We start from the raw sequence: 9,707 nt of genomic DNA, 5'->3' as shown, positions 1-9,707 counted from the left end.
ACTGAGTCGCCAAGTGTTTCAAGGACACTTGCAGATCTAAGAGGGAGAAGTTCAGGCATGGTGTTCTAAAGATGCGGTAAATCCACCAATTGCTATAGTATTGAAAGGGCAGTAAGTCATTTATGCAGTTCTTGCAGTTAAGTATATGAACTATAGAAATAGCTACATTTTTTTTGTCACTTCTATTTGAGGATGCTCTGAGGCTAGTGGATCTGATAAGCTGCTAAAAACATATGGCAGAGACTTGATAACATCTTTCTTGAGTGTCATCAGAATGCTACTACAAATGCGACAAACATCACAGCACTTGTTGATAATATTTGCAGTCGTACCTGCAGAGGTGTGGCCACAGGGGCTCATTGTTCTGTAGTAACAGGAAAAGAATTTGACTAAGTGCCGAGTGCTCAGTACATAAGTGGTGGATGCTCCTGAAATGGGATGTTGCAAATGACCTTCCAAAATCTGACGTCTAATCCATATAGTGACAATTTGTATGGTGAAAAGACAGCACTCAGTGGCAAAGGTGACGAATTTCAAATGCTCTTGTTGCTCATGGACTTTTGAAGGAGTAGAGCCATTGCAGAATATACTGGAATTGCGCTCACTGTGCATACAACACATGAGCTGCTTCTGCACCAGTGGTCTCAATATCCTCCCTGTTGTGCTTTCTAGCAGTAGTGCCTCATCCTTCAGAACTGTCATCCTGGGGTGGAAAGTCATGCTTCTGGCATAAGAGCTCCACATAAAATCTCACTGAATCACTCCTTAATCTGGACCTCTCTTGCCCCTTTGCTGCAGGAGGCTTGTGGGAGTGGACACGACTTCTTTGCAGGTGTATTGCAGTTGGTAAGAAAGGCAGTACTGGCTACTATCCTTCCCTTGCTTTGCTCAGTGTAGTATTTCCTTGGGAGGTGACCAAAGAAGTTAACTTCCTGTGTCTGGTATACACATCATCAAGTACCAGTGCAAGCTGAGGACAACCTGTGGAGGGGGGAGGTCAGGTTTGAGATTGGCTGAATGAAGTATATTGGGAATAAGAGGTGAAAATTAGCAATTTTGTTATTAAAATTATGCCATTTACAGCATATGGTGATTTTTTTCCTCATTTCTCCTACTGTGTAACCTTGTATCCAAACCTTAGGCAAATCAGCACAGGCACTGGTTGCACTGTTCCCATTTGCAACAGCCTGTCTGTTTTTCAACAATTTGCCTTCAAGTAACTTTTCAGAACGGGCTTAGCTGCAGGTGAGTGTTTACTGTCACATTCAATAGCTTTATGGGAAAGATGAATTGTAGATGACTGACAACTGTGACATCTTATTTCTGAGACTCTCTATTGCCCGGAAGTGTTATACAGATCTCGACCACTGGAGACGTTACTGCAGCAAAATTGTTTGGAGAGGTCACAAACACATCTACCAGGGAGCCTCTGTTCAGGGAGTGTCCCCTTGCTCAGGCAGCAGTACATAATTCAGTGCCTTGCATGGATCCACACTAGGAGTGTTTCAGAAGCAGGGAGGGCATGCAGAGACAAGGAGTGACCACACTGTTTTCTGCTTGTCAGCACTCTGAGAAGGTGACTGCAAGACGACTGCAGCAGAGGCTGCTGTTGTGCTCTGGCTCTGCTTGGGGGGTGGTGAGTGCCCTGCAGTGCTCCGAGGTCCTGATTCCCAGGCATGTGTGGTGCTGGCAGTCTGATCTACATGCACAGCATCCTTCAGGCTGTGGGAGAAGAGCAGTGTTGGGTGATGTGGACAGCTGAAGAGCTAGGACTGACCTTCAGTTTAGATACAGCTAGAAACCCCAGACCCTACAATGTAAAGAACCCTAAAACAGCGCAAGGGTAGCAGTGATATACACGTTTCACTTCCGTTTTTACCTACTCGAAGTGTAGGAACAGTTTTAACTGTTACCCAGGGCTATAAAGGACCACGAGGTGTCAACTGTATGTTTTACTTCCAGCACATTTTATTTATTAATTTTTTTCCTGCTAGTGATGTAATTTCCCCCATATTTCTTTTTAATTTGAATTGTGTATTTTAAGAAGAATCATGAACATAGAATTTTAGTTAAATGGTATTAAAAAAACCCCCCAAAGTCAAGTTTTTTAACAAATGCACTATAAAACTTCTATATTCATTGTAGAGAGCAGTGACACATGCATAATTTGTTCCTGAATAAGTTATTTTGTAAGATGCTGTTTTATTCAGTCACCTGAGCAGCAGATTAAATTGAATGCCTCTGTTCTGTGCTTTAGGACAGTGTGTATGTACCAGCTGTTACAAGACTTTCAAGCAGGTGATGGAACATATACAAGAATTGTGTATAGTGACCCCAAAATTTTAAAGTTTGTGAAACAGAACAGGCTATACTTTTGGCCCGTATCTCCACCAAGGCTCTTGCTGTGCCCGCGTCTGGTCAGTGCCACACAGACTGTGATCCTGCAAGGACCAGCATAGCAAACTCTGCCTAGCTCAGGCCATAGTATCATCACTTGGAAGCCTGGAAGGGAATGGGGTTTGGGTGAAGGGCTGGCTTCTGGCTATTTTCTGCACCGTGGTTTCCAGGCCAGTTTATGCCTTGGAGTTGGTAAGTATCCATCTATACGATACACCTGTGCAGCACTTGTTCCTATGGATTTGTCTCACTCAAATGCCTTCAAGGAGCAGGACACATTTGTACTTTTCAAAGATCCCAGGGTACACTGACAGGAGCCTTAGTATCTTACCATTATATTTTTATGCTTGGGACCTGAGACACAGACACACTCTTCTATGGGGAGTGCTTGGAAAGCAAGTAAGTATGAGATGTCCTTACATCCTCCTTATGGGGAAGGATGGTTTTAAGACCTGTAGGGCAATGAATAAGAACAAACATCATGTGACATCAAATATGCTATGATCATATTTTATCCCTGGCAAGAGATGGTGTTGCATTATGCAAATCAAATGATTCATGTCATCATAGACTAACCATCACTAGTAAACTAAAGAAAAACTATTCCAGGTTCTCAGAAGATACGGCTGTCTGAAAGCCTCAGGGCATGGGACAGGGCAGAACTACTTTTTTTTCCTTCACTGCAGAAGAAATGGAACATCTGTGAGGAGTCATACTCCGTTTCCTCAGCAGGTACAAAGACTCCATGACAGACTGCAGACTGGATGCTGTTGTGTTTTCAGCTTTTAGTAGAAGCCTTTCCAGATTACTTGTGACATACTGGCAATGGTGTTACCCTCAAAAGCAGTGAGCTCTGCCTTTCTTGGTTGGCCCCCTGCCAAGACAGACATTTTCTCCTTCAACTCAGACAAGTGACCTGAGAGTTGTCCATCCTGGCTTTAACCCTCTTCAGGAGCTGCTGCTTATTTCCATTCTCTCTGCACTTTGCTTCCTGGCAAAAATGGGCATAATCCAAAGAGTCTTCTCAGTGCTAAAGTCATCTTGAAAGAAAACATCATATCCCACTTCTTGAGGACACTGTCTTCATTGCAGCATCACATATGGGATCCCAAGAAGAAAAGGGAATCTGGAATTGAGCTAACAAGAAAAGCTGAAGAGGAAATGCAGTCCAAGTTGTTTGGGCAATGTGAGAAAACATGAGCTTGTGGTGTGTTACCATGAGGGACAGTCCCTTGACCAGCCCCCAGTTCTGCAAAGAGCTGAGGCTGAGCCAAGCAGCAGACAATGGCAGCACTTGTGTGCTGCATACAGTGTCCAAACCCCTCACTTTCTCTACCTGTGTGCTTATGTTTTCCTGGCCCTGGCAATGCTGCCTCTCTTTTGCCTTTTCAGGTGTGGCTGCTGAGCAGGTCTCCACCAGCTCCTGGGGAAGGGAAGAAAGCTGATGCCGCCACAGCCATGTGGCAGCCAAGGGGGTTGGCCAGCACCCCCGAGGCTCAATGCTTGCTGCGCCTTGCAGGTCTGATGGCTGGAAAATGAAAAAGGACAGGAGATGTGCAGCTTATGGCAGCCATCTGTGAGTCTCTGCTCTCTGCTTGGAAAGGAGGGACCAGGATAAGGAAGGCCACTGCTGTTTCCCCAGGGTGAACTGGGTGCCAGACTCTTTGTGACATGGTTAGGTAATCCTCCTTGCAGGCACCTGAAAGTGCACTCCTTCTGATGGAGGATGGGGCTGGGATCACTTCTTGTGTCTGAGAAATTTTGAAGCAGCACAGCTTTTAAGACAGTGGGCAGGCAGTCCTGTGACATCCCATGGGACAGACTCTGTCCAGCTGTTGCTGGGATGCACTGGTGGCCTTGGTCCCTCTGGAGGTGACTGTGTCAGCGAGCAGAAGCATTTGGATTTGCACTGAAAAAAAAATTCAGAAAGATTAGCCATCTCTATATAGATTTCCCCAATGTTTCTCCAAGGCCATGACAGTGGGGACAAGGTGTGTTACAGTAATTCAGTTTGAGAGCTGCTGCTCTGGTTGAGTCTGCTTTTCATGGATTTTCATGTGTCTAGCACATCCTGTGATGGAGTCAAAGCTACACTGAGTTGAAGAAATAGGGAAGTAATTTCTCTGTAATCTCTGAACACCTAATCCTTGCTAATAGAGGCAATTTATCCCCAGGACTCAAAAGTAGTCATTTAGAAAATGCTTTTGTTTTCTGACTGAGTTGGACCAGATTGCACCTAGTGCATATAATTTTCCAAAATGGTCCCCAAGGAGGGTAGCTCATCTGTCTTTGAGTTTCAAAAACTGAAGCACTGTGATGCATCTATGTAGGCAGTATACTTTGTCAGGATAAGGTATTTACAGGTAAGTGCACTTGAAGTAAGTGGGTTTGTTAAGCAGCATTGCCTGACTCTTTGTTCATTATTATCTATAGATTTCAGGGAAAGTATTTTCACTTTAGTGGAAAGCAAGTCAATACATTTCCCTAATTCATCCTTCAGTGTAAAACCAGGCATGTGCACTGCTGGTATTTAAAATTATTTACTGATTAAAGGACAAGAAATCCAAGTTTGCAGCATGTCGCTTGATTTGGAGGCTACATGGTACAGCCATATTGGACCAAGAACCTTGCTACAGAGTTTCAAGAAGAAAAGAGCTCCCATGTTTTTGAACAGCCTGTTCCTTCTAATGTTGATAGCATTACCTAAGCAAGGTTATTCTCCTTATATGCTATGGAGAAGTTGTCCTGTAGTCTGAAAAAGAGACTGTAGTAGATCCTAAGGCTGTCAAGACCATTTATGCAGCATCTTGTACCTTCCTTCATTTTTTTTCTTCTTCCCTAAGTTTGTAGCAGTAGGACTTGAATGGACTGTTCTAAAACACCCAAATAGCTGTATTTTTTTTTCCTTTTTTTTGGCAGATGTGGTGAAGTCTAGTGGTGAGATACTGTGTGTCAGCTTCCCCTTTCTACTCACATGTGGACACAGAAATTCTAGGGATGAGTAGATCTCACAGAGTAAACAGATGCTTCTGTATCCAGAAATGCAACTTTTTTGGCTAAGAAAGAGGTGATCTGATGCCTCTATAGTTCAGAACACAGCATAGAAATATACATATGTATGTATTAATGCATGAAGTGGTTGAATGTATATCAGACATAGACAAAGATGATTTCTTGAAATCTGTTGGACAATACGTAAGTGTATTCTTCAAAAAATAGCTAAAATGAGACTTTTAGGAAAACAGTCATTCCTTTTCAGTCCCTAGAGAGCAGAAAATTGTGTTTTGAAGGCTTAAGCTTTACCTTTTTTTTAAACCTTTAACCCAAATCCACACACTAGATCTTCATCCATTCACAACCCCAAACACACATGTTGGAATTGTAAAAAGAGGAAAGGCCCGGTGGCTCCGGCGGGGGGAGAAATTGCAGTCCAAAACCAATGTGGTTGATAAGAGCAAAACTCCCTTTATTAGCAATCCCAAGGCACTTATATAGTATACCAGCTTGTTAACTCTTAAGTCGCTTAAAACTTATCAAAGCGCATTTCTACTTCTACATAATTGGACTTACATTGGCAAGCTTCTACAGTTATGTTATGATTAAAAGAATTCAGAGTTTACCTCCCCTTCTCCGGGTCTTACCTGAACAGCTGCAAATCTTCAAACTCCCTCTTTGTTTCCCAGGCCTTTTCTCACACAGGCCTTTTGCTTGCAGGCTCTCGCTACAGTTCTTTTATTGATCCCATAATTCTATCAATGATCCATGCCCCTGATCCCTCAATAATTCTGCAACACACACATGCAGCAACTTTGATGGGGTATAAAAGTGTACATCCATGTACTTTATGTGTAGTTGTACATGCAGATGGGTAGTTGGCTACCTGCCTACTTTATTAAGGTCAAAATTAACCTGATATTTGGAAGGAGGGGTCATCAGTCACAAGGAAGAAAGAGCCCTACATGCCCTCTCTTTTGTAGAAATTAATATGGATTATCTGTAAGCATTTTTGGTGAACTTACGCTGCACGGAGGTCTGTAAGTGCTCCAGAGAAAATCTATCAAGAGGGTCCATGTTAATTTTGATATTTATTATACACTGTGCCACATAATTCAGCTTCCAGATCAGATGAATTAAGAGCCTGCGTGCCGTCTTAGATCATTCCTCAACACCCCAGAGTTCAGCTCCCAAACTATCACTCTGCTCATTTTCTTGGTATGCAGCACATGGAAAATGCTCTGAGCATCCTGGTTCTGACTGTTAATATGAAGACTGCTACATTAAGACAACTTTCATGTTTCTACAACCTCATCTTCCATGCTGAGTGAAGGAAACCATTTTTGTAATGCACCTGTTTATCAGCTGATTTATTCCCTTGTGCTATACAGAAAAATCCACTGGTTTTCTGGAGGGCCTCCTGAGGAGCAGAAAAATGGATTGGTCAAAAAGTAAGTTTCATTTGCCTTTCAAAATTGCATCATCTTTGAGAAAGATGAATTACTGTCACTGTAAAGCAAGTCTTGCATGAAATGAAATGGAGGAAAATATGTTCTTAATATAAGATTCTCAGGAGGGCTGTCTTCTATTTCCAGGACCTGAGAGCTTGATTTTGTTCGTTTTGCTTGTGAGGAAGGCAGATATTCCAGGTAGTGAGACTTTTAACTTTTTTATCATCTCAGATCCTATTTCTTTGGGTCTGCACAATCTTCCCTGCACTCTGAGATTTTTTCAATGTTTATCACCCAACCTATATTGAACTTCTGAAATGTTGTGAATTGTAAGTTTCAACTTTATGGGTTAGCAGCTGTCTTTTTTAAATGCACCGAGGGACAAAAAAATGGATAGAATATAAAATCTCTCTGTTTCAGTTAATTTCAGTTAATATAGTGACGATTTACTAAGTGCCTAACATCCAGAAGTGCTTTATGTTTTGCCCATGACCATCAGTGAATGAGCATAAGTTATTCTACACACCATTCATATTGCCGCTAATCTCCTTGGTCTGTTTGCTGCGTGGTCTAGAAAGTAAAGGTATTTTACCTGTGAAAAGTTAAGGTTAGCATATCACACAGCATGGGTCAGGTTGGCAGGGACCACAGTGGATCATCTGGTCCAACCTCCCTGCTCAGGCAGGGTCATCCCAGACCACATTGCATGAGACTGTGTCCAGACAGTTCTTGAGTATCTCCAGTGCGGGAGACTCCACAGCCTCTCTGGGCAACCTGTTCCAGTGCTTGGTCACTGCACAGTAAAGAAGTTCATCATATTCAAGTGGAACTTCCTGTGCATCACTTTCTGCCCATTGCCTCATTGCCTCATTTCTAGCCATTGTCCTATTGCTCAGCACAACTGAGAAGAGCCTGGCTCCATCCTCTTGGCACCCTCCCTTCAGATATTTATTGACATTTGATGAGGTCGCCTCTCAGCTGTCTCTTCTAGAGGCTGAACAGGCCCAGCTCCCTCAGCCTTTCCTCTTAATACACATGCTCTAGTCCCTTAATTATCTTTGTTACTCTCTGCTGGACCCACTCCAGGGGATCTATTTCTCTTGTCCTGAGAAGCCCAGGATTGAACGCAGTACTCCAGGTGTGGCCTCACCAGGGCTGAATAAATGGGCAGGATCATCTCCCTTGATGTCTGTCAATGCTCTCTCTAAGGCACCCCAGGATTCCATTGGCCATCTTGGCTACAAGGACACACGGCTGTCGCACCGACAGTTTGTTGTCCAACAGAACCTCCGGATCCCTCTCTGCAGAGCTGCTTTCCAGCAGGTTGCTCCCCAGCCTGTACTGATAACCTGGGGTTATTCTTCTCCAGGTGCAGGACCCATTCAGGCTTGGAGGCAGAAAAACAACTGGAAGGCATTTTCATGAGTGGAAGAATGAAATCACCTAATGTGTTCTTAACCTTCTTTAACTTCTCAAATTCTCTTCATTCTCATTTCTCTGATAAACTAGGAAGTCCTAAAGCTGTTTTTCATGCATTTGAAAAAAACAGTATTACATGCTTCATTTGCATCAATTACACAAAAAGCAGAGCTGAATGGCCTGTAAGTGGGGGTAGAATGATACCTTTAGTGCTTCAAGAAAGCAATATTTAATAAAGACTGCTTAGAAAAATCTATAGTGCTAGCACCAACAATTCTCTCTGAAAATACTGTGCTTTGGAACTTTAGGAATGGAGAAAGAGAATGGAATACATTTATGACTTACATTTTAAAGGTATTGCCAAAGAGATTAGCAATTAATCCCATACACATTTGCAATTTCATTGCTTGGAGTATTTCTTTGAAATCACATTATAGTAAGGTCACTGAAGCCCTTTTTTCCTTTATGTTTATATGATCATCTGGAAATATTTTATGAGTGGGTTTGTAGGTTATTATAAACAAAACCCAACAAATTAAAGGAATTGAGGAACAAGGCAGGCTTTATAAGGGGAGTGATTATCATTCATAAGAACTTTGTTTTTCTGCTAATTTTCTGACCGGTGTGGATTAATTGCTTTTCACCGAAAATAAAGTCAAGCTGTCACACTGCCTTACACGTACCAAAACAAAGTTCAAAGTTGTAGTTCAGTCTATGTCAAACTAAGCATAAAAGAGGAAAACACAAACAGAATAATGCTGCAGTAGTCAAACTGTTGGGAAACTGATTGCTAATTAAATCTGGCATAACTGTCAAAATAACCGTGCAATACATTTGAGAAATGAGACTCCAAAGTCACATGTAAGAAATCTGAGCATCAGAATTTCTCAATTTACTTGAGCTGTAAACTAATAAATCAATGTCTTTAAAAGGAGGTGAAAGATGAGGGAACAGCAATAGGTATTTTCACAGTGCACAGAACTAAAGATATTAATAATTTTAGTGGATATTTTTCATGACATTTAATTGTCGTACTTTAAGTCTTAAACAGAGGATTTTAATGGGCACAGTAAAATTTTTGCCATTAGTTTTCAGTGCAATGAAATTAAATGCCTGATGCTGAGGAGCTGGTATAAATCAGTGAAGCCAGTGGTGTCACAGATACACTGTTTGGGGCTCAAGTCCCTTATTTTGCATCAAGTGCAGCCAATCTGCACTATCAAACATTGCAAACAGGAAAACATGCTGTGTAAAACCTTGAGTGGGAATGGCATCTTTTGGGGAGGAGAATTGGAGGTCATCACTGCTGGCTGAGCTTTGCTGGTCCAGGGCCTAATGAAAACTGACAAATTACTCCTCAGGAAAAAAAAAACCACTCCTCACAAAAATAACAACCATGTAAATTAATATGATACACAAAGGGGGTGAAGATTTATGTGGCTGTTT

This window comes from Corvus cornix, chromosome 1A (assembly GCF_000738735.6).
Source record: "Corvus cornix cornix isolate S_Up_H32 chromosome 1A, ASM73873v5, whole genome shotgun sequence".
NCBI lineage: Eukaryota > Metazoa > Chordata > Aves > Passeriformes > Corvidae > Corvus > Corvus cornix.
Note: the sequence above shows the minus strand (reverse complement) of the source record.